We start from the raw sequence: 26,498 nt of genomic DNA, 5'->3' as shown, positions 1-26,498 counted from the left end.
CCATCGCACGCCTACCCTCGTCAGCTGGACTGCCATGGTTGGGACAGTCCCCCCCGCGTGCCGCGGCACCGCCTCGACGGTGGGCCACGACAGGGGTAGCAGCATGTTTGCACGGACGGCCGCGACCACGCTTGGGCGCCGGGGAACCGGGGTCCTCGCGAGGGGCCTTCCCTTCTCGGCGGCAGAGAACTTCCTTCGTGGCACCATCGGAGGCACTGCAAGCAACGAAGCAAAGAAGAAGCGAGCAAGCGAGGAAGAGATGGGCGACGGGGGCTCTGCCCCCTCCCCATTTATAGCAAGAGAAGGCCAACCAGCGTCTCCCATGATCGCAGGTAATGATGGTTTCCCTTGCATGTCGCAGGGACTTGTCAAGTTGGGCAGTCGTCGAGGCAGCGTGGGGAAGCGGAGACGCCCACGCCCAATCAACCGCCACGCGTCGACCGAGGCCGCAGGCTTTTGGGGCCCGCTGTGCTCCGAACTTGACCCTTGGCTTCGTCGCGAAGCCAAGCCCGAGCGCACCTTGGGCCCGGGGGCTATTGTCGGCGTTCTGGGAACGGGGGTCCACAGACTTGCCTGCCTGTGGCCCGTGGCGTGGCAGAGCTAGCAGGCCGTATGGACCACCTTCATCAACAAAGCATCCAAGACCCTCGCGAGGGGCCAAGCCTCGCGAGGGGGACGACGCAAGACCTCCTATGGAGCGGCCTGGTCAGGCAGGCTCGCGAGGAGCGGAGATATCAAGGCGAGGCGAACCTCACGAGGCTCTCGTGACGTGAGCCATGACGACCGACACCAGGCGGGCGCCAATGCACGCAGCGTCCTTGTTTCCCCTTTGGTGCAAAGGGGGAAAGCGCAGCCGCGGAGTACCGAGGCCTCAGGCAAAGGTTGCCATTTCAGTGCAACAGGACCAAGACCATGGACTGCAAGACGGAGGTCATCATGGAGCCCAAGACGGCGTCACCCCAGAGCCTTTCATAGGTGAAGACCGCTTTTGTTAGGATAGCTTGTACTAGCTGTCCCCCTTCAAATTAGCCCACCATTGTTGGCTCCCTTCCCGTTTGATATTTGGGAAGAGGACCAGGGCCTCTATAAATAGGACTAGCCACCACCATAGTAGGGGATGGGATCTCGTCTCATCTTAGCTTGAGGGAATCTACACACCACAAGTTCATAAGCACAAGAACACCTCAACCTTAGGAGGCTGTTCTTCCCCTTGTATTGTTCATCATCAGCCCAAGAGGCAATCCACCACCACACACTAGAGTAGGGTATTACACCACAACGGTGGCCCGAACCAGTATAAACCCCGTGTCTTTCTGTGTTGTGAGTTCATCGAGTTCGTCCGTAAGATCTTAGCGAGCTAGAGCGTAGATCGGTAGGAGGGAAAGACTTCGCGCGCACCCCAGTGTTCGAACCTTAAGGGTTTGCCGGAACCCCACATCCGACAGCTTTTGCCTGTTCAAGCCTGCCTACTAGAATTGCCCGTGGTTGAAAGGAAAAGTGAAGGAAAAAAATAGGAATTGGAAAGTTTCCTATGGTACCACTATTAATGCATTTGGTTCAAAGGAATGGAGCAAAGGAAAACTGTAGGATTTGTTCCTTTAGTGTCTCTTTCAAAGAAAAACCGTAGGAATTTTAATATCCACTTGGCCCTCCTTTTCAAATTCCTATTCATGAAGAACAAGACTAAGTGATAATAGCATAATAGCATTATAACTGTACATTTTCTTATGTCTTGACTTAATTTGACCATGCTTCTTTGCATTCCTGTGACCTTCCAATTTCTGTGAACCAAACACCTAGATTGACAGAAATCATGTGATTTTAATTTCTCTGCTTTGCACATGCATTTCTATTGTATTAATCTGTATTTCCTATCCCTGCGTTGTTATAATCCTCCAATTCAAATGATCCCTTACAGAATTACTTCTATTACAGATAGTTACGAAAGAAAACCTTGTGTGGTTTGTCCCGCTCCTGCTGCGCTGTCGCCACCCCAGCTCAGCTGCTCCAACGACAGAAGGGTCCACCACAGCAGGGGTTCGCCCTCCTAACTATCTTTCGCCGCCTCAGATCTTCTTCCCCGTCATCGGCAGCCAGGACAACTGCATTACCATCATCAACTGAGCAGATGACCTCGAGGACTACACGGGTCCACAAGAGAGGTCGCACTCTTTCGTTTCTTCTTACGTTATGCACCGCTTAATATTACATGCTACTTTATCGTCCTTTTCTCGTTTAGACTCTGAGTCAGCTCCAAACTAATGCTCAGACTTGAGTTTCTAAATGGTTGTGGGGTACATATTAGGGCCGCAATCAATAGTATCTGTCTACTATCTAGTTAATATCTGGTGTCTACTATGAGTTTCATGTTGGGTCGGAAACAAACATTAAAGAAACCATTATTTGTATTTTTAACTGAAGCCATTATCTGCTTGTTATCATTGGTTTTGGGTCTATCCACAGGTTGCTACCATCACTCTGGATTTCTGCATGCATTCCTTACATAATCTCACTATGTTTTATTCCTATGCATGTCAGTTATTGTACACAATGGAACTGAACATGTAGAGCAAAAGAGATGAGCCTTGCGTGGCAATAAAATTTCATGCAGACGTCGCTCCATGGTGGGCGCAAAGGCAGCCCCCCTCCACCCATTTCAAATTGTAATCAAGAGGAAGATAACTGTTCTGAAGGGGATTCAGAAGGAGCAGACCACTCCTATTTAACCCCTAAGGTCTTCGCTCTAACTTGGCATGCTGATGTTGGTCCTATCATGCATATGGTGCCTTGCATTGCTTACTTTATACATCAAATATGTCATCTTCTTAGTTTAGACATGCTTTGTGTGAATGCCATCTGTTTAGTTTCTTTATCATATATGTGAATTGTGCAACGCCATCTTATTTAGCCAGGCATCATATCTGTGAATTTTGTAATGCCATCCTGCTTAGCCAGTCATCTTATATGTGAATTATATCATGCCATCCATTTTCTCCATTATGTATTACATTTGTCAACAATGTCAGTACATTCAACTACACTTCGTGTGCATCAACCATTTGACACGGTGATGGAAAAATCTGGAGCGAAAACAAGGTCTTGAGAGCATACAATGCTACCTGACGAAGCGCATATCTCGCTGGTTACGGATAGCTCCTCAGAGGAGGATTCAGAGACAGATGACCAGTCCTATTTCCCCTCGAGGTGTATGCTCTAACTTGGCAGGGTTATGTTGCTCATATCAAGTGTATGGTGTCTCGCATTGCTATGTCATTTGCTTAGTTTAGACATGCTTTGTGTGAATGCCACCTGCTTAGTGTCTAATTACCATATATGTGAATTATGCAATGCCATCTTGTTGCAAGACATTATATATGTGAATTATGCAATGCTATCTTGTTGCAAGGCATTATATATGTGAATTATGCAATGCCATGTTGTTTATACAATCATCATATATGTGAATTATATCATGCTATCCTTTTTTTGCATTACGTATTCCATTTGTCGACAACGTTTGTTTATTCAACTACTCTTCCTGTGCATCAGCCATTTGAAGCGGTGATGGAAGTACCTGGAGTGAAAACAAGGTCTTTAGAGCAGTCAATGCTACCTGCTGAAGTAGACATCTTGCTGATTATAGATAGCTCCTTAGAGGAGGATTCAGAGACAGATGACGAGTCCTATTTCCCCCCTGAGGTCTATGCTCAAACTTGGCAGGGTTATATTACTCATATCATGCATACGTTGTCTTGCATTGCTTAGTTTTTACATCATATATGCGATTTCCATCTGCTTACTTGCTTAGTATATAAATCATATATTTTAATTATATCATGCCATCATGTTTACATAGACAACATCTATTTGAATTATGGCATGCCAACCCATTTAATAAAGACATCATATTGTTATATCATCTCATCCTGTTTAGTGTTTACATTCATCATATTTTGAATTATGTCATTCTATCGGTGAATTATATCATGCCATCATGTTTCCATAGGCGGCATGTATGTGAATTATGGCATGCCAGCCTATTTAATAAACACATCATATAGTTATATCATGTCATCCTGTTTACATAGTCATCATATTTTGAATTATGTCTCTCTATGTTGTTTAGTTAGCCATCATATATGTGAAATTGTGTCATGCTATCCTATTTAGTTAGCCATCATATATGTGAAATTTTGTCATGCTATCCTGTTTGGTTAGACAACATAAATGTGAATTATTTCATTCCCTCTTTTCTTCCCTACTATCCATTGCACCTGTCTATCATACAATGTATGTACATTCAATTACTTTTCTTGTTTATCAGCCATTTGAATTGGAGGGGGCGATGGCAGTATCTAAGGGAGTAACAACACGGTCTTCAGAAAAGGGGGTGCTACCAGTCGACGCAGATAGAACCACGGTTGTACTTGCCCAAGAACCAGCTCCACCACACATAACCTAGACTCTCGCAGATTCTACCCCTACCTAGTTGGACAAAGAACTAGCTACACCCCTTCTAACCCCAACCCCAGCACATAGTAACACAGTTCCAGTTGACACAACACTGTCTCCACCACAGAGCACCCAGACATGAGCAGTTAGTAAGGCAACTTCCGTGCCCAAAGCACGAGGACCACTACTACCTCTTGAGCATGTGTTGGTTTTCCCTTAAAGAGGAAATGGTGATGCAGCAAAGTAGCATAAGTATTTCCCTCAGTTTTGAGAACCAAGGTATCAATCCAGTAGGAGACAATGGACAAGTCACCTAGTACCTCAACAAACAATCAAGAACCTTGCAACCAACGCAATAAAGGGGTTGTCAATCCCTTCACGGTCACTCGCAAAAGTGAGATGTCATAAAGATAGTAAAGTAAATATTTTTGGTATTTTTGTTATATAGATTGGAAAGTAAAGATTGCAAAATAGTAAACGAGATGTGATGTAAATAAAAGCACTACAAAAAAATACACTTCTGTGATGATACGTGTTTGTCACAGTAGGTCGCGTTTTCTGTCATGCATGTACATCCATGATGATTTTATGACAGAATCAAGATAGTCATACCTGTGCTGTCGTAGAAGTGTTCCATGACATTACCAAAATTATCATCACGGAAGTGTCCACTTCCATGATGATAAATCACGCATCACAGAAGTGCTTTCGTCAAGGGTGACCGACACGTGGCATCCACCGTAACGGAACGCCGTTAAGCTATCGGGTTGGGTTTTGGATCCGATAACCCGTTAACAGCCCCGACCAATGGGGATTTTCCACATGTAAAATCATCATTGGCTGGAGGAGACACGTGTCAGGTCCGCGTTGGCACATGTGTCACTCATCCAATGGGCGAGACGCGCCTATGATATGTTGACACGTGGACCGGCCCATCAAGTTTAAATAGGCCGGCCCAAATGAAGGCCCACAAGATTTTGCGGACCATAATGGGCCGGCCCAGCTAAAGGCCCACGAGATTTTGCGGATTATAATGGGCTGGCCTAGCTAAAGGCCCACAAGATTTTGCGGGCCATAATGGGCCGACCCAGGTAAAGGCCCACAAGATTTTTGTGTGCCATAATGGGCCGGCCTAGGTAAAGGCCCACAAGATTCTTGCGGATCATAATGGGCCGGCCCAGCTAAAGGCCCACGAGATTTCACCGACATTAATTGGCCGGCCCAGCTGTAGGCCCACAAGATTTTGAGGACCCTAGTAGGCCGACCCATTAACTGGCTGCCATGTTTTGGGCCAAATGCCGGCCCATATTTGATCCGGTCCATTAATGGCCTGCCACGCTCCGGGCCTAATAGTGGCCCATATGAGATCCGACCCGTTAAAAGCCTACCACGCTCTGGGCTGGACACTAGGATTTTGGGCCCACTTGTTAAAGGCCCACTTAGTAATTCGGCCTGATATTAGTTTTGGCCTGTTAAGGGCCCGTTTAACATTTCGACCCTATATTAATTTCGGCCTATTAAAAGCCTGTCATATAGTTGGGCCTAACTACGGCCCGGTTTGCATCCGGCCTGCTCGCAGCCGATATCTGATTGGGCCAAACAAGGACCGAGACAATTTTGGCCTGTTAAAAGCCCGTGATTTGATTCGCACAATCATGGGCCGGGGTTCATTTCGGGCTGCTACCGGCCCATGAGCTGTTCGACACGTTTCAGGCCCAACCTACATCGTGATTGCATGACGGCCCGATTATGTACCGTAATTTTAGGGTTTGGCCGGTTTACTGTGAAGACATGATATATATACAGTAAAATAACTGCAACATCATGAATAAGAAAAAACCTAGACTATACAATAAAGAAATTACGACATATTACATCCACTGGGCATCAAAGTTCGCCACTATGATAATAAAGCACAAGCAGACAGCAGATTACATACACTGGGCATCAAAGATCGCCACCAGTGCAAATAAACACGCCGACAAAATAATATACAAAACCGACAGCACTTCAATAGAGCTCAAGAAAGGTTAGCCCTGCTGGGGAGCTGCAGCGCAAGCAGCTGAACAAGATGATGAGACTGCGCTTGTTCAACACTTACATCTTCCTCACTCTGAAAGATAAACAAGCAGACAGATGATAGGTTTGCACATAGAAGTATCAGTGCTGACAATTCATCACATTTCTTACTGACGAATAAAGTGACACAGTTTAAAATTGCATTAACACAATATGGTATTGTTCAGGTCAAGACATGGCAGGAAACGACATTGTGAAGGAGTTGGCAGCTTCACGACACCACTGGATTACAGATCAAGAACTCATAAGTATCAATGTTTAGTGTGCTGTCAATTTATACCATTTCAAATTGGCAAATAAAGAGATGGTTTAAATAATAGTAGAATGATATGACATTGTTCATAGTTAAGACATTGCAGAGTATGACATTGTGCTATAGTGGGTAGGTTCACCACACCACTGGATTACGGATGAAGAACAGAAGCATACATGCAGTGCAAAAGAAGATCACTTGCTCTGTATAGTTTAATTTACATGGTATGAAGAAGGAACTTGGTTGTACAACTGAAAACTTAAGTTGAGAAAGGACAAACTTTTGTTTATGAACTACATAATAAACTTTAAACAAGAAATTTGATGCAAACACAAAAAATAAACAGCTGTTGCAATCATGCCTAACCAAATATATACAACAAAGTTTGAAGGCTTGAGATGGACAAACTTACATTATTGGTGAAGACAGGCTCTATAAAGGCCTTGTCCATGCTGATGGGGGGAGGGGCAATTCAAGAAGTTTACCATAGAATCTTCTTCAAAAGCATTGCCTTTATTCTACATTTTGTTAATAGTAAATATAGATGTGATATTATAGGAAAAAATGGAGAATATTTAAGATAAGATGAAGAGTGATGCTACATAACCAAGTAGCTATAAATGCAAGTGCAGCGATACAGGCAAAAGGTACAGCCAAGAGCAATGCACAGCTAAACTTCTTCAGTACCAACCTTATGGTAAGAGTAAATATAGATCTGATGTGTAGAAAATGGAGGGCAAAGGAAAATAAGCTGCAGAGTGATGGTACATGAACAACTACTTGTCATTATAAGTACACTGATAAAGGAAAGCATGTACTTAGAAGAACAATGCAGAGCTAAAAAAACATTGGCATTGGATATATTCTACACTAATGTAACCATTCATACAGATCAGATAATTTGGAGCGAACAATTGATAAGCAAGCTATCATTCATACTACTGTCACATAATGAACCAGGTATGTATGCAAGTATAGTGATATAGGACAACAGGTACTAACAAGAGCAAAGCAGTGGGCAGCATATTTGCGATATCATGTCATTCTTGTCAAACCGGAATTCTTCTTCGAGCAGATTTCCTGCAAAAAAGATCCGTAAGGCACATGCGGAAAAGTAGAATTTCAAATTGTCATGTGATTTCATAGACAGTACCTCATCTTGGGAACGAGACCAGTGCCTAACAAGGTTTTTCCATTCAATGTCTTCTAAATTTAGCATAGGAGACTTCACCGGAAATTCGTTTATAGACTTGCCATCAAAGTGTGATTTCCTCAAGTAACACCGATACTGCTGCAATGCTTCCTTGAAAAGCACAAGCAAGCTTTGCTCGTCATGACTATCTAGATTGACCCTCGCCTAGTTACAACAATGTAATGTAAATCATTGATGTGTTCAATCAGCAGAAAACAGGAAAAAAATAACCATGAACAATAGCACTTACACATAAGTTGGACAGGAAGATGTGAAAATGGTGTTTTTCTTCACAATAATCTTCCCATGATGGGAATATATGCATGTAGTCTCTAACAACATTGAAATCATTGGCTTTTAAACTGGGAATAAATGGAATGGGGTTCCAATCTGCAGGAATTAGCCGTCTCTGCAGTTGGGATAGGTCTTCGGTCAGTGGACTTGCTGTACTTTTTGCTGGAGTGGGATTTTTCTATGGTACAACTGGTGCTATGGCAAAAAATCGGTATACCTTTTGCTGGAGTGTAGTTCCTGTGTGGTGGGGCTAGTGGTGTGGCCAGTGAAGTATGGGTACAGTCTGTTGGAGTCGGTCCTACGTTTTGTGTCACTGGTTGTACAACCAATATAAGTGGGGTGTTGTCTGATTTCTCCGGCACCACCACGTTTTTCAAGGACTTTGCTGGTGCTCCTTCAGGTTCGGCAATCACCCTCTTCCTTTTTGATGTCTGATGCACAAGAACAACATTTGAGTGAAAAAACATGGTATGATGACAGATGTAATCTCCCCTAATAATAAAGCATCTATTGCTTCTGGTGGTACGTCATCTAATTTGCCCCTAAAGTTGCTAAATATTACCCACCAATGCCACCTATATGTGAGGAAAAACGATTCAATTTTTTTTCTCGCGGCATTCGCCTCTCGTTTATCTAAAGGCGGTGTCCAAATAGTAGCAGAATGACTCCCATAGCGCATTGGCTGGACTGTTTGTCTGGTACCCATGAGACGTGTGTTCGAGCCCTGGCTCTCTCATCTTTTTCAACTTTTTTGTTTCTTTTTCCTGACATATTAAAATGGTCTCAAAATATTTATGTTTCAAACACTAACTCAAAATATAACATGTTATATATGAAATGGTCTTCAAAAAAATTATCTTTCAAACACTAACTCAAAATATAACATGACAATAAAACCTGAGAAAAAAACACGACTTCAAAATATAACATGTCATATATGAAATAAACCCTGAGAAAATGTGTATTAGTTTTAAATATACATACGTATATACCTAAAAAATCCTTTCGTCGGCCTAAATTTTTACGTCTAATAGATTAAAATGGTCTTTGAAATATTTATCTTTCAAACGCTAACTCAAAATATAACATGTTATATATGAAAAAAAAACTGAGAAAAATGTGTATAAATTTTAAATATACATATATACCTAAAAAATCCTTTCGTCGGCCTAATTTTTTGCGCCACATTCGTCCGGGTAAGGCACAAACAATACACGCATTTTTTTCCTCATCTCCCTTTGATTTTCCATATGAATCTGTTGAACGTGGACATAGGACTCTAGATGTATATACATGTATAAAAATATCAGGACCAACATAGTTCTGGGTCACTCACATATCTTCTTTCACTCAGAGCTCAAGCTGATGTACATGCCTTTGCCTGCTGTCCAACTGACTATCAACTGCAACAACACCTGCAGTAACGGATGTCACAAAATCTAAGTAGATGCTTTCTATCGGACCATACATTATTTGACACGTACTCCCTCTGTAAAGAATTAAACGCTCTTATAACTCTTTATAGAGGAAGCGCTATTTTTCAAGTTGAATATATTTGTAGGTAACCTACATCTTTTTTTCCCTTCATCGTCGATGGTACCAAAATTTTCCATGTGCATGATCCCACCCAAATATAAGGTGCAACATCACAGCCTTCTATTGCAGCTATAATGATTACCATCAAGGGATGTGGACACTAACTCCACGTTGAGCATTTGGTTATATAACCCAGATACAAGCAAATCAGAATCATTAATTGTGCTGACAAGTAAAGTAAAATAGATCAAGACTCCAGTTATTAAGATGGCACTCAGAGTAGGCCTTGACCTCCACCTCTTCTTTCTAACTGGCATTTGCTCAGTATGACGATGGAAACCACAAGGCCATGTACATAATAAAACTTGCAAAAGGGCAGACGGATGAATAGGTTGATGACAGTGACAGGACGGAGCAATTGTGATAAGTGACGAAACATAATTTTGTTATCCCGTTGCAACGCACGGGCTCTTTTGCTAGTATGTATTAATAATGGATGGGCATGGCATCTCGACATATATGATGAGTAAACTAAGTAGATGGCGGTGCAACAAAGTAGAAGAAATGCAAGACAACATATGCAAGATACCCGCAATCAATAAAACATTGCCAAATTAGAACAGGCACCTTGATGGGTGAACAGGACAGGCCATCTGCCTTTGACTCCTCGAGGTTAGAATAGTCATTAGGATCATATTCTGAACAAGAATCAATAGGTGGGGAGAATATGAGTTTCATTGCATCCAGAATGGCACTCAATGCCTTGGTGCCAATTTTGTAAGTCATTGCAGTGTTTAGCTTCAAGAGTGGACTGCTGCTAGTGCGACACAAAGCAGCTACACAGATCATAATGTAGATATAACGGGAAAACCTTAAGCATCAGAGTAAAATCAGCAAAGTGGAACTTGCTGGAATATATGTGTTAGTATTGCCGGTATGGCTAGAAAGGCTTCGGAGACCAGCTCTCTTCAAGTGAAGGTGCGGTACTATTAATATCAGTGTAACTCTCAAAGGCGACACAACTCCCCGTATTTCCTTGCTATTCTTATAGGATTCAAGTGGGCAGGCCACTACAAATCCTATTCCTATGTTTACAAGATCCTACGAATCAAAGAGGCTCAAAGTGTCCATCACAACCGACTGTATAGACCTCTACACTGCAAATGTCCCTGCTCATCTTCAGTACAAGGAACATATTGTACTACTATCATACTCCCTCTGTTCCAAAATATATGTCTTGGTAGAGATTTCCACTATGGATCAAATACAGATGTATCAAGATACATTTTAGAGTGTAGATTCACTCATTTTGCTCCATATGTAGTCCATGGTGGAATCTATACAAAGACTTGTATTTAGGAACGGAGAGAGTACATATTAAAGAAGAACGGAAGAGGAACATGGTAAAGAAGAACAAGCAGATTTTGGATAATAAAATGTTGGTTGCGCAGTGCCCACACATGATGAACCAGAGCGCATTAAGAATGCAACTCCTAGCTGTCCCTCGACCATTTCAGGCGGTTGGATGAAGATCTTACGTCTCCTAACCCTTCTTCTTCCTCGTCTCTGATTCTTCCCATATAGAACACCACACGGGCCGCCGGCCGGACCACCGGCCCCCACCACCTGTGTTCCTCCGCCACCCCCACCCCCACCCCCGCCCCAACCCCCACCCATGTCGAGTTTTCTTTGTTCAGCGAGGCCCCACAACCACCAGAGCCCCTTCGATCGCACCGGCGAACTCCGGCAAGCTCTGAAAAATCGACTGACCCAATTTTGAAATTTAGTCTACTGTGATTTAACTAGTGTGGAATATAAAAGGGGAAAACCATAAGCATTGGGATTATAGTGTTGAGCGTGCCATGGCGGATCTGAAGGTGCAAACCGGACAAAGGCAACTTCGCAACCAAGACAAGAAATCAGAGTAAAGCAGTGGCGATCTGTTTTCTTGCTGCGATAAATAAGTTGAGCAGATACGAAAGAGTATCGCCTCTGGTGCGACGCCATGTATGCATCTGCTGAGAATATGACGGTGCCGTGGTAGCGATGGCTGTCGGTGGCGTGGAAGCAGGTCTAGGAGGGTAGACGATGGTGGCGGGGCGCGGTGGATGAGACAGTCGTAGGAGCGGCGCCGGCAAGGTGGACGACGGCGGGGATGAAGCGAGAGGACGGGATGCAAGGATCCCGGTTCGAAGCCGTGGATGAGAGAGGTCGATCTCTTGTAATGGACGGTGGCGTCGGGGTATCATCTCCGGCATGGTGGAGGAGGACGGCGGTGGATGGGGTGGCGGACGGCGGTGGACGGAGGAGGGTGGGGTGGAGAGGGTGTTTTGGCGCCCACGGAGTACGAATGGGGAAAAGGGAGGTAGAGCGGAAGGGGGGAACCATGTATTCAGGGAGCGCTTCTCTCAAATGCGAGGAAATTTACAAACTTAGCCCCTGTTTCAAATTTCTACTACATCACAGCAATATTAGTCGGTTGGGGATAGGATGGTAATCTCGCATACACCGAATATTTGCCGACGAGAATTTGTTTTTGGCGCCCACCGTGTATGAATATGAATCGGGGAGGGAGTCGATTTCGGCCAAGGACACACTGTGTTTTGGCGCCCACCGTGTATGAATCCGGGTGAGAGGCGGTTACGTCACGTTTGGGTGAAATTACAAACCTACCCCTATCGAAACCTATAGAAATCCAGCAGGTAGGCTTTGCGTGACAGGGATAGGCAGTAGTGATTTCCATCTCGCATATTTTGGTTTCGGGCGGTTACTGCGACTTTCCCGCGTTCAAATTTTGCAGAGTGCACGTTTACCATGCCAACTCAATTCAAATCCCGTTTGTATTCTATTTTTTCGGGCGGCATCCATTTTCAATTGGAATTACATTCTATATACATCATTTTTTATATATACTTTCAAAAGCACAACACCATTTATACATAAATATGGTTTACAAGTGGCATGATCTCATATTCTTAAGGTTGTATCCATCAATTTGGATTTTCAAATATTTGAAACCATTTTATGTTGAAATCCAATGTATGCATTCCTCGCTAACTATCTCCAATTAATTTGTGTTTCATGCGGGTTTTTTTACTTCTCAAAGATGTATAATGTGTTTCACACACGCAACATATAGTGTAATCCCGTTTAGACATTAATTGCATATAAACCATGCATTGTTTGTAATTGAAGAATCTATGGATCGCCAATATTGATAAACTATATAACATTACACGTGTGCCCAAATTCAAATGAATATGCATGTTTGATACACCAATTTGCGTTATGATATTGTCGATGTCGTGATCTCTAGTTTGAATATTTGAATCCCCTTTAATACAGATATTCGCCTCATATAGCTATCACTCATGCTTATATAGGACTATCTCTCTGTACCTATACGCGTTCATCATCTCTCAGGTATCTCTCGTGCTACCTGCATGTCGACAATGATCTTTTATCTTCATAACACACTGACGGTACTCTCTCCCTCGACCTTCATCACTGTATCTCTCTCTAAGTATATCTTGCTCCCTGCTATGTGTCTCTAACTATGATTCTCCATGTGGAATCTCTTTCTCTCACACAAACACAAAACTTTGTCTCCCGGGGTCTCATTTCTCTCTACTATTCCCATGTGTGCCACTCACACACCCCTCATACAGAGATGTCTTTCGCTCCTTAGATATGAGAACCTACGACTCTTCCTCTTCAATATCTCTTTCTCACACACAAACAGATACTCTATTTCCAGGGTCTCATATTTCTCCATTGTTCTCTTGTATGTCGCTCACACACACCCTCTCTCCCTAGAGATATCTTGCGTTCCCTCGTATGTCTCTCTAGCTATCACTCACGTTGTGAAATATCTTTCTCTCTCACAGACACAAAACTCCGTCTCTCTGGATCTCATTTCCCTCTGATATCTGTTTGTATGTGACTCACATGCATCCTCTCTCTATCTCTCTCACACCCACACACATAACCCAGCCTTCTGATCCACTCGACTCCTATCTCTAACGCACACTAGCTAGCATCTTTATCTTTCTATTTATCTGTTTCTCCATCAACCTTCTTTCTCGCCCTCACTCTTGATTCCTATCATGCACACTACATATGTTTCTCTCTACACGCAGTCAAGTGCCCTCTCACACACATATATAACTTCACCCTTTGAACCACCCGACGGTCATCTCAAACACCCAAACTTGCGGATGTCCCTCTAGCTAGCATCTCCATCTCTGTATCTATCTGTAGTTTCCCTGTCAACATTTCTTTCTCGCACGGAGTCTTGCTTCCTATCACCCACACTATATATGTCTCTCCATACATATGCATTTATAGGTTGGTCTCTTTTGCACAATTGTTGCGCCTCACTCCCTCTGCTCGCCATAGATGCATGCTCCAGCCCACACCACTATCTCTTAAAGACAAAAACACATGCTCAATTGCCGGGCCTTCTTCCCTGCATTCTCACATGCACGCATATTGTCATACCGATCCGTCTCTCCCATGTCGTTGATCTTATGACTTATGTCTTCTTTCTTTTATCTCAATCATGCGCGCGTGCACACACACACACATCCCACGTATACATGTATACCTCTCACACATGCATGTTCAAGGTCTCTATGTCTCCATACATAGTTAATTACCCTCAATCCTAATGTCACATCGAATCGTTCTCCTCTTTTGTGCACATAACTTCCGCCTGGATGGGTAAAACACACACTCACACTCAACAATCTCCTTCTAGCTACCCCCCCTCGCCTCTCACTCTTCCCCTATATCCCCGAAACCAATAAGACCATCCCTTTGTTTAATTCCCGCCTACATGCACCATTGATATATAGTAGTCTTCCTCGGTGTCTCTCGAACAAACACGTTCTCTCGATGTCGACTCGTCTCACGCGCACACACCTTCTCTTCCCTCTCTACGGGCATTTTATCTCTCGCACCCCATCGTTGGTGGCCTCTGCCATACACATCACCTCTCTATGATGAAGCCATGCACACTTAAATTACATCCGCCACAGAGGACCCTGCGACACACACACACACACACGCGCACGCACACACACACACGCATGCACCCCCCCACACACACACTAAGACTCCATCTCTCTCTCTCTCACACACACACACATGCACGCACCCCCCCACACACACTAAGACTCCATCTCTCACTCTCTCACACACACACACAAACTAAGACTCCATCTCTCTCTCCTCTCTCACACACACACACTAAGACTCCATCTCACACACACATGCTTTAGGAGGAGCATTTGTTCCTACCACCCTTCATCCAACCTTACCCGTATGATAAACAATTACCTTTATTTACTTGCATAACATGGAAAAATTCCCCTTTACTTTAGTAGTCAGCAAACTTATCATCTGTACCCTTATAAAAAAACGAGTTGGCGGTGATGGTGTGCCTACCATCTTGTAATACAGACCGTATGATCTATATCTGAGGATAGAAAGCAAACTATGATAATTTTACAAAAGATACCCGCACCTCTCTCCACATCATTATCTCCCGCAACCTCATTGCTCAGCAATTAAAAAAGGAATAAGTCTCTGGAACAATCTAGCATGCATGGTGGCCGCTGCCTCCTGCCGGCGCCGTCCATCCCCATGCCTCCGCCCATTCCGACCACCAGTCACCACCACGCTCCACTCCTCCTCGCCTTATCTCTCATCTTTCATTTTTTTGATGACATTCTTGAGATACCAGTTTTCCGATAAAATTCTCGAGATATCATTAGTTTTTACACATGGGATTACTCCTGCGTGGGTCAATCACAACAGGTGTTTTTTTAAAAAGAATGCATATCGATGTTCCCTGCAATGCACGAGAATCTTGCTTGTAATTATATAAACAAATCACGAGCAGGAAGTGACATTTTTTTGAGACAACCACGTTAACATGGCCACGTAAATCACTAGCTAAAGTAAATACCATTATACTTATATCCCGATGCAAAAGGTTGAGTACATGTCCAAAGAGTAGAGTCGCACACATGCACTCTGTCTCTTAGAATCTCTCTCACACACACACCAGTTACGTGACGCCCACTTAAGTAGACACGTATGTTACAATTTGTGCACCCGCGAGTACACGTGATGCTACGCATTTATTTAAGCCGGAAGGCGAACCCAAACAGTAGCTGCATTCATTCCCCTCCCGCCGCCTCTTCTCTGGTCGCCATCGCCCGATAGCCATGGGCCGGCCGAAGGTAACAACATACGCCATACTCCCGCCGGAGCGGCGCTTTAATATGGAAATTTTAGTGGTCATGCATGCATCTTTTTGTGCTAGCACTCCTATCTAAGGGTTGACCGGTCGCTTCCCGTGGACGTGCGCGGGTGGTGGAAGAGGAAGGAGAAGGGAAGCGGGCTATGGAGTAATGTTTTTACCACAATTTCTTAGGAAACTGAGTGCAATAATTGAGTAGTTTTGCAAACTACCAGTACTACACCTGAAACGGTTCAAAACCTATACTCCCTTGCCAGCGCGTGCTTCCCACGTGAAACGGTCAGCGTCGCCCTGGAGTGTCAGTGCCACATTAATGCCCTGCCAGAGCGGAGGCGACCTCTCACTGGCGCCGGCTTTGAAGTGGTGCGACGGCCAAGAGAGCGCCGCTTCCCGGTGCACGCGACTGCTCCGCGTCGAGACTGGCCATAGGCCCTGTTTGGATCCATGGGTTAGAGTTAGTTTGAGCTAGTTGGGGCTCAAATAGCCCTAAAGTATCCAAGCATGAAGGTTTAAATTGGAGCAAGTTGCACCGAACCCACCAAAAAAAACTATCCCACCCAAGAGGTGCTAACTTGAGATAGTTCTCATTGGGACCACTGAAAAATCACTTTTCTCTCTCCATGAAGTGCATTTATTGTCAATCTAACCCTGTCACCCAAACACCTCTTTGGCTATAGTTAGTTCAGGGTTAGTCTAACCTCTATCTATGTTAGAGTATCAAACAGGAGCAGTATAGGACATGCAAGTTGCTCAAAGCATACAGGAAAATTCGTACGTGAAAGGGTTTTTTTCTTTTTGAAAACGGAACGTGAAAGGAATTTTTTTTAGAATGCTCTTGGCATGTCGCTAACATGTGATAGTTAACCGACCTCAATAGACGGCAGAAACGCCAGCCCGCCGCACTTTCATAGAGACGAAGAGGGAGAAGCAATACAGGCTGCTGGATTACTAAAGATAGGTGTCGCACGGAAGCCAAAAAATATGGTGATAGCGTGGGTTAGCCATGTACTAGTATGATGTAACTACACTGGCCTACTGTGTTTCGTACTCTTCCAGTCAACTGTGGAGATGATTGCTTAATTTTATATCGCTGAATAATATTAAATATTATGAGTGCAGACGCTCCACCACGAGGTTCCTTGCTCCTTATCGGTCGTCCGGAATCTATGTTCTCCCACTCTATTGTTTGCGTGAGCTTTGTTCATCCTTTTGCCAACACGCGAGACATCTAGCATCAAGGTGCACGTGTTATGCAAGGATCGTTCCATCTATATGAAGAACACGTGGGACTGAACTACGAGACGGACATGTACCCAGGAATGGACGTACGAACCTGAGTAATGTAGCGTAGTAAGTGAAGTAGAAAGGCACAAATGGTATGAACATGTGTGGCATATAGGGTGTGTTTGGTTGCGTTCTCGTCTCAGCATAGTTGCTCCCTCTTCATGCATGCTCAACTCAACACCCCTCTTCATGCATGCTCTCTTCATGCATGCTTCTAGTGCATTTCTGCTAAACTAGTGTGGACTCATGCACCCTCCATACACTCTACCAAACACCCAAAAGTAGGTCGAGAAGGGAACTCTTGGGAGGCATTTGTCTCTTACTACGTACTACCACTAAATGTTGTACGTGCAATGCACGGTGATGTTATGGAGTACGTGCCTAAGTACTCTACTACTACTATATTAGTTGGAGGCACATATTAACTTTTATATTTGTTTACGTGCATGCCCCGAGACCTTCCAACTAGACGTGTCTTTCTCTCCAGGTTGCACTTTGTATCATTCATACCACTAAGTACTACTACATGTGGTCTCCAACCCAAAAGTGGATGAAGTGGAGACGCTCTACCACGCTGTTTTTTTACGCTGGGCTCTACCACGCTGTTCACGTCCCACTCCTTTCGATGACGTGTGGGACATCCAGCACGTGCCGTGTTTGGCACCCTTCGTCGTAAGAGTTGAAACGCTAGCACTCATCAGAAATAAAAAATAATTATAAATCGGCAGTGATACTATTTTTTTGCGAACCAATCAGCTGTGATATTATATGTCGGGACCCCGATTCCAAGCCACATCGATCTAGCCGGTAACACCTCATATCACTTTGCGGCCTCACTCACGGTATCCCACAGGTGTCGCCTTACCATGGCCCGGGACCGTTTGCGCCTTTTGGCTCACGTATATGATAGTGTCGCTAGCATCCACATGACAGAGAACCCGGGGCGACATGGCTAGTCGTGAACCCAAAGCGGCACAGACTTATGGAGACAGACATACATGAATCACATCGAGCATGTCGGTCATCAGCGAGTGATTCCGGGCTGTAGCACTGGGCTAACAGGGCTCCGGGGAACCCGGGCTGTAGCAGGCTAGGCAGGACTCCGGAAGTCACCGCGTGACATTCCCTGAAGGGACAGACATAGGAACGACGTGAAACACATGCGGGCCAGTCAAGTGTCCTGAGCAGTAGTGCTGGGCTAGCAGGACTCCGGTGAACCGGGCTGTAGCGGACTACTATGGCTCGAGGAACACTAGACTACATTTCCCCATAAGAAAGGCTGCCAAGGATAAACAACTAGATTGTCGGATCCCACTCATACCAAGCATTTCAATCATACATACAATATGCCCGATATGAGTACATACAACATGGCATCACAACAAAACTCTACAACTCAAGTACTTTATTTAAAGGCTCCAGAGAGCCATACATAACATATTCATACAGATACGGGTCACAAGACCCGACACTCAAGTCATACAATCATACAAGCACAAGCAGAAGCAACTAGTCTGAGTACAGACACTAGAAAGAAAGAAGGCTTCTCGAAGCCTGTCTATCTACATAGGGCCCTCCATGGCCAGGATCACCGCCTGGGTGGCTAGTCACTCGTCGACGTCAAGGTCTACGTAGAACCCATCGGAGGGGGCGGTGTTGTCGTCTAAAACAGTAATTAAGCAAACATGAGTACAAAGGTACTCAACAAGTCTTACAACAGAACCTACTATACATGCTCATTCTCAAGAAGGTGGTGGGGTTATTGCAGCAAGCCAGCTTTGACCCTTGGCTACGCTATCCTACGGAACTCCACTAGTAAAATAGTTTTCGCACACGAGTCCACTACTCACCAACACAATACTCCACCGGGGATCCTCCCTCGTCATCCTACGAGAGGGCCATCCTGGTTACTCACACTTATCTTGAGTCTTTTAGTAGTATCCATTAACTTGTCTACGAACTGTATAGGCAACCAAGTAGTCCTTTACCGCGGACGCGGCTATTTGAATAGTTTTATACCGTGTAGGGGTGTACTTCGTCACACATGTTTCCACCGCTTAGTGTCTGCACATGACATGTGCTCGGCAGACATCAAGCGAATACCGCCGTGGGTGTAGACCACGACCTGACTAACCTCACAAGTCTCTAGTCCAGGTTTATCGCCTATTCAGGTTCCATCCGCAAGGAAATACGGCTGGGGTGTCCTCGACGGCCCCAAACGATGTGTACAGAGTCCCGAGACACCAAACGGGCGCCCGGCATACCCGGCCACAGTGTATCTACCGCATCATAGCCCACCCCTAGGGTCAGCGCTACGCACGGCCGCCAACACATAACCTACAAACACCAGAAACTAGTTGCAACTCCTAGACAGAGGACGAGAGGGGTCAGTAAGTCGAGCGGGGTCATATTTCAGGGCCCAATGTGTGGTAGTAGCTGAATCTTAAATCACGCATACAGATCTCAGTTCTTATGGACGGTCTCAATGAAACAACCCACCATGTACTCCTACATGGCCTCTCGTCGATACCTTTACCAAAACATGTTCAACACATCCCTCACATTACCGACATAATCATATCACTCTAGCCCATCACCCAGATGAACCAGACCTGACACAACTCTAAGGATAGCAGGCATAGCAAGGTAGGAATCACATACATGGCTCAATCAACTCCTACACATGCTAGTGGGTTTCATCTAGTTACTGTGGCAATGACAGGTCATGCATAGGATAAGGGTTCAACTACCGTAGCACACAGTAGTTTGAATCGCGTTGTCTTAATGCAGTAAACAAGAGCAGAAGCGAGAACATGGTTTTGTATCGGAATGATCAATGGGTTGCTTGCCTGTTGTAGTGCTAGTAGGGTACTGCCCTTCAGACGGATACTCGGGGTTATCCTCGGAGGCAGAACCTACCACGAAAGACACACCGAACATAATCAACACATGGCAATATGCAACAATATGATGCATGCTATGACATGGCAAGATGAAAGTGTCTTGGCCTAATGCAAGCTAAAACAGAAGGGGATGAACTCATTTGAATCAAAGATTCAAATATTAGCTCATTAAACATGGCCTTATCAGTGCATAAACTTATTCTGCTTAAACAGCAAGGTTAACTTGTTTTGTCATGCATGAAACCATTACAGATGGATAGATTGAATTTTTCTGATCATTTTTCATATATAAATCTTTGCATTTGGAGCTATGGTTGATTTTCTATGATTTTTAGAAGTTTTGACTATTTCCTGGAATTTCCTATTAAAGAATAAATCCAGTAATTGAATTAATGCGTCAGCACTGCATCACTGTGACGTCAGCTGGTCAAAGGCGCCAGCCTAGGTCAAACCTGACTGGTGGACCCCTTCTGTCAGTCTCTCAGCTAACTAATAGAGTTAGTTAGTGTTTAGTTAGCACTAAACGGGGTTAGTTAGGCCCTGGGCCCACATGTCAGTGAGAGAGGGTTAGTTAACGATGTCATTAACCTCTAACAGAGTGATTAGCTCTAATTAAAACTAATCTAATTTAGTTAGGAGCCGGCCCCAACTCTCAGTGACTCAGGCGGGTCAAACTGGGGTCAAACCCCTGGTCAGCAGATGTTAATCCCGCCGGCGTTGAGCCGCCGGCGAGGCCGAGACGGCGGAGAGCGTCGGAACGCTGCTCCAGCCACGATTCGATGTGCGGGTCGGTGCTACCGGTAGCTAGCAGTGTGGCGCATCCATTGGTGGCATTGGTTGGTGCTGGGGTGGCCGGGAATGACGACGGTGTCGAGCCGGGCGGCGGCCGGAGCTCAGCCGTTGGTGGTTTTGCTGCTGCAGCGAGCTAGGGGGAAAACGGACATGCTAGCGAGGCGCTGCGAGGTGCGGTGAGTGCGTTAAGCACCCTCGCTTGACCAAATGGTCACCGGAGTGACGCCGGCGTCGAGCTCGCGCGGCGGCGTGCTACGGTGCGCAAGGGGGCGACGTCTACGGCGAGCAAATGAAGCAGAGAAGAGGGAGGATCGGTAGAGGAGCTCACGGCGGTTGCAGAACGCGTCTCAGCGGGCTCGGGGGAGGTCAGACGTCGTCGGGGCGTTGCCGGCGATCTCGGCAGACCGAGGAAGAAGAAGGCGTTGGGAAGGCGCTTGGAGGCGTCCGGCGTTGCGTGTCGACGAGGAGGCGTAGCCGATGGAGGCGGAGCTGACGGGCACGTCAGGGAGGCGAGGGGTGGCTCTGGTGGCAACTACGGCGAACGGCGGCGAGGATCGCGCTCGGCCATCGCGGGAGAGGGTGAGGGAGACGAGGGGGAGAGAGGGGAGGAGTGCAGGGAGGTGCTGGGCGTCTCCGTGGCGCTCGGATGGGGACGAGGAGGCAGCAGGAGGTGGAAGCAGGAGGTGGCCGCGGGAGCACGCGCCGGCGACACGCCTGTGCCTACTGGCAGAGGTGGGTGACGACTGGCACAGGCCAGGTGGGCCGGGCCAGCACAGGTAAGGCCCAGGTGGCTTCTCCCTCTCTCTTTTTTTTTGATTTGTTTTCTTTTTCTATTTAACTGCAACTGTTGGGCTTTATTAAAAATACTAAAACGTTACCAAAAATCCTGAAAATAATTGTGGGCTCTGTTTAGAATATTTCCAACAGCCCACACTTATTTCCAGAATTATTTGAGCATTTAAATTATTTTATAGCATTTAAATGCCCAAATTCAAATACTTATGAATTAATTCAATGACCTTCTATTGACCTAGAAAAATGTGCACCAATTTTGCCAGAGGTTCTAACCCAAGACAAAGAGAGTGAACTTTTTAGAAGGGCATTTCAGGTTCATTGAAAATAATTTTAGTAAACCCTAGTTGTTTCCAGGGGGGCTGGGGGTTCTGTCTTCCCCATTTCAAATTTAAGAGGAATTTAAACATGATGCACACACTAATGCTTGAACTAACTAGGGTGTGACAACTCACCCCCACTCAAAAGAATCTCGTCCCGAGATTTAGGATCCTCCGGGAAGAAGGTGGGATACTCGAGTCGAAGACAATCCTCCCTTTCCCAAGTGGCTTCTTTCTCGGAATGGTGTGACCATTGAACCTTGAGAAACTTGATATTATGACGTCGAGTGGTATGCTCGGCTTGATCAAGGATACGAATGGGATATTCCCGATATGAGAGGTTATCTTGTAGATCAAGCGTTTCGTGGTCCACTCCACGGATAGGATCCGCGAAGCAACGCCTGAGTTGAGAAATGTGGAAGACATCGTGAACCCTGGAAAGATGCGAAGGTAGTTCCAATTGGTAGGCAACTTCTCCTCGTTTGGCAAGAATGCGAAAGGGTCCGATATAACGAGGAGCCAATTTGCCTTTAATACCGAAACGATGGGTTCCCTTTAACGGTGTAACCAGAAGGTAAGCCTTCTCGCCGACTTCATAAGTCATGAGCTTATGTTTATGATCATATTGACTATTTTGACGAGATTGGGCTGTTTTCAATTTCTCAGGAATAACGCGAACCTGCTCTTCTGCTTCCTGAATCATATCCGGGCCAAAGAGTTGTCTTTCCCCGGTTTCTGACCAGTTAAGAGGCGTTCGACATTTTCATCCATAGAGAACTTCGAAACAAGCCTTGCCCAAGTTGCTTGATAACTATTGTTGTAAGCAAACTCCGTGAATGGAAGGCATTTCTCCCAACCCATTCCTAACGAGATGACAGAGGCTCGGAGCATATCTTCCAGAATTTGATTGAATCGTTCTACTTGACCACTTGATTGAGGATGGAAGGCGGTGCTAAAAGAGAGACGAGTTCCCATAGCATTTTGGAAACTTTCCCAAAATCGAGAGGTGAAGAGACTCCCACGGTCTGAGTTAATTTCCAATGGAACACCATGAAGAGACACTATTCGGGAGATGTATAAATCGGCTAGCTGGCTAGCGGTGATACTCTCACGAACAGGTAGAAAGTGGGATACTTTGGAAAGTCGGTCGATCATGACGAAGATGGCATTATTCCCTCTCTTGGTCCTGGGAAACCCAGTGATGAAATCCATACTGATTTTATTCCATTTCCATTCAGGAATATCCAGAGGTTGAAGGGTGCCAGCAGGCCGTTGATGCTCTGCTTTAACACGACGACAAACTAGCAATGTATTGAGCGATTTCTCTCTTCATCCTAGTCCACCAAAACCTCTGGCGTAGGTCTTGATACATTTTAGTACTACCGGGATGAATGGTCAGAGGGGATTCATGAGCTTCCTTAAGGATTAACTGGCGTAGATGTTGTTTCTTGGGAACCACCAAACGGTTCTCGAAGAGGACAGCACCCCGCTTATCCATGGAAAAACATTTAGCAACTCCGCTAGCAATGTTTTCCTTAATCCGGGATATGCTCTTATCACGCTTCTGGGCAGCTATGATTTTATCCATAAGGGTAGGTTTCGCCACCAGGGTGGATAGGAATCCTCGAGGAACAATGTGAAGATTAAGCTTACGGAATTCCTCATGGAGAAGTGGTTGACTTTGTTGTAACATCAGGTTGTTACAATAAGATTTACGACTTAGTGCATCAGCCATGACATTGGCTTTGCCCGGGGTGTAAGTTATTCCTAAGTCGTAATCCAAGATCAACTCGACCCAACGTCTTTGCCTGAGATTCAAATCTGGTTGGGTGAAGATATATTTCAAACTTTGGTGATCGGTGAAGATCTCACAACGATTACCGAGGAGGTAATGTTGCCAGGTTTTAAGTGCATGGACTACAGCTGCAAACTCTAGATCATGTGTGGGATAATTTTCCTCATGTGGGTGTAATTGCCGTGAAGCATAGGCAATTACCTGCTGATCTTGCATGAGTATGCAACCTAGTCCTTGTCGCGAGGCGTCGCAATAGATAATAAAATCCTTGGAGAAATCTGGTGGTACCAGTACGGGAGCAGATGTCAGGCGTCTTTTCAGTTCCTGAAAGCTGAACTTGCACCGTGGAGTCCACTCGAACTTTTTATCTTTCTTGAGGAGTTCAATTAGAGGTTTAGCAACCTTGGAGAAATTCTCGACGAAGCGGCGGCAATAGCTCGCTAAGCCCAGGAAGCTCCGAACTTGCTTGACCGTCTCAGGTGGAGTCCAATCAAGGACGGCTTGAACTCGCTCGGGATTGACAGCAATACCCTTACCAGAGATTACATGGCCTAGATAGGTCACTTCTGGCAACCAAAATTCACACTTGGAGAATTTGGCATAAAGGCGATGCTCTCGAAGTTTCATCAATACCAGCCTTAGATGTTCGGCATGTTCCTCTTCATTCTTGGAGTAGATGAGTATGTCATCGAGGTATACTACGACGAATTTATCCAAATACTCCATGAAGACCGAGTTCATTAAACGGGAGAAGGTGGCTGGGGCATTGGTTAAACCGAAGGACATAACGGTGTACTCGTATTGGCCATAACGAGTAACAAAGGCCGTTTTGGGAATGTCCCCGTTTCTGATTTTGATTTGATGGTAGCCCAACCTCAAATCCATCTTGGAAAATACTGAGGATCCAGCGAGCTGATCATACAGATCGTTGATCCTGGGAAGCGGATACTTGTTCTTGATGGTGACCAGGTTGACAGGTCGGTAATCTACAACCATTCGATCCGTTCCATCCTTCTTCTTGACAAAGAGGACGGGGCAAGCCCAAGGAGAGGAACTAGGACGGATGAAACCCTTTTTCATGGACTCATCGAGTTGGTTCTTAAGCTCGGCTAGTTCTAAGGGCGCCATCTTGTAGGGTGTTCTAGAAATTGGAACGGTTCCTGGAACAAGATCTATCACAAACTCAACATCCCTGTCAGGTGGAACACCTGGCAGTTCTTCTGGAAAGACATCCGGAAAGTCTCGGACTACCGGAACATCCTCAAGGTCTGGATGGGGGTTGGCATTTAGGGAGTAAAGCTGGCGCTTGGCCACTCGAGTTAAGACATTGACTGTCTTGCCCGATGGGTGAGTAAGTTGAACGGTTCTAGTGGCACAATAAATCTTAGCATAATGAGCTGACATCCAGTCCATAGCCAAAATTATGTTTATGTCTGAGGACTTGAGAGCTATTAAGGATGCGAGGAAGACAAGTCTGTCGACAAGAATTTCGTTCCCATGGCTTACTCTAGAAGTTTGCCATCTAGAGCCAGGGGTTTGAATTTCCATGGTAGAGGGCATGTCACAGAATGTCGTGTTATGCAATCGAGCATAGTTCTTGGATATGAATGAATGAGATGCTCCAATATCGAAAAGAACAGATGCTGGATGGCAGTTAACAAGGAGCGTACCAAGGACGACGTTAGGATCCTCATGAGCCTCCTCGGCTGAAACATAGTTGACATGGCCACGTGCAGTGGTGGCCGGCTTGGCGTAGAATGTTTTTCCCGCGGGCTTACCATGGCCAACGGACTTCCCAGTTTGATTGGGGTTGTTTTTCTGGGGACACTCTCGGCTATAGTGACCCGGCTCTCCACACTTGAAACAAGTCACAACATTGGGGCCTGGAGCAGCATTAGCAGCGGGGCCACCATAGGGCTTGGGCGGTGCAAACTGCTGGTTGGGACGAGGCGCCTCAAGGGATGGCCTCGGGATGAACTTAGGTGGCAGTGTCGTGCTTGGGATCCACACCCGGCGCTTCTGAGCTCCAGAGCCGGATGAAGAGCCAAAATCACGGGAGTGCTTGTGTGAAGCGTCATAATCAGTCTGGCCTGTCTTAGCACTGATGGCTTTATTGACCAACTTCTGAAAGGAGGTGCACTCATGCAGACGAAGATCGCGGCGAAGCTCAGGGCTAAGTCCCTTGCGGAACCTTGCCTGCTTCTTTGCGTCAGTAGATACCTCTTCAGGGGCATAACGTGCCAGATTCCCAAATTCACGACTATATGCATCCAAAGTCAGTCTTCGTTGGGTGAAATTGCAGAACTCCTCCCTCTTGCGATCCATGAGACCTTCCGGAATGTGATGCTCACGGAAAGCCTCACTGAATTCAGCCCAAGTACTAATTTGGCCGACCGGGCGCATAGCTTTGAAGTTTTCCCACCAAAGGCTAGCAGGGCCTTCGAGGTGATAGGCAGCATAAGTAACCTTGTCGGCTTCAGCTACGTTGGTAGAACGTAGCTTGTGGGTGATGCTGCGAAGCCAGTCATCCGCGTCGAG

The sequence above is a fragment of the Triticum urartu genome, chromosome 2A, assembly GCF_056163025.1.
Source record: "Triticum urartu cultivar PI428250 chromosome 2A, HENAU_Tu73, whole genome shotgun sequence".
Classification (NCBI taxonomy): domain Eukaryota; kingdom Viridiplantae; phylum Streptophyta; class Magnoliopsida; order Poales; family Poaceae; genus Triticum; species Triticum urartu.
The sequence above is the reverse complement of the archived record's forward strand: the minus strand, read 5'-3'. Positions refer to the sequence as shown.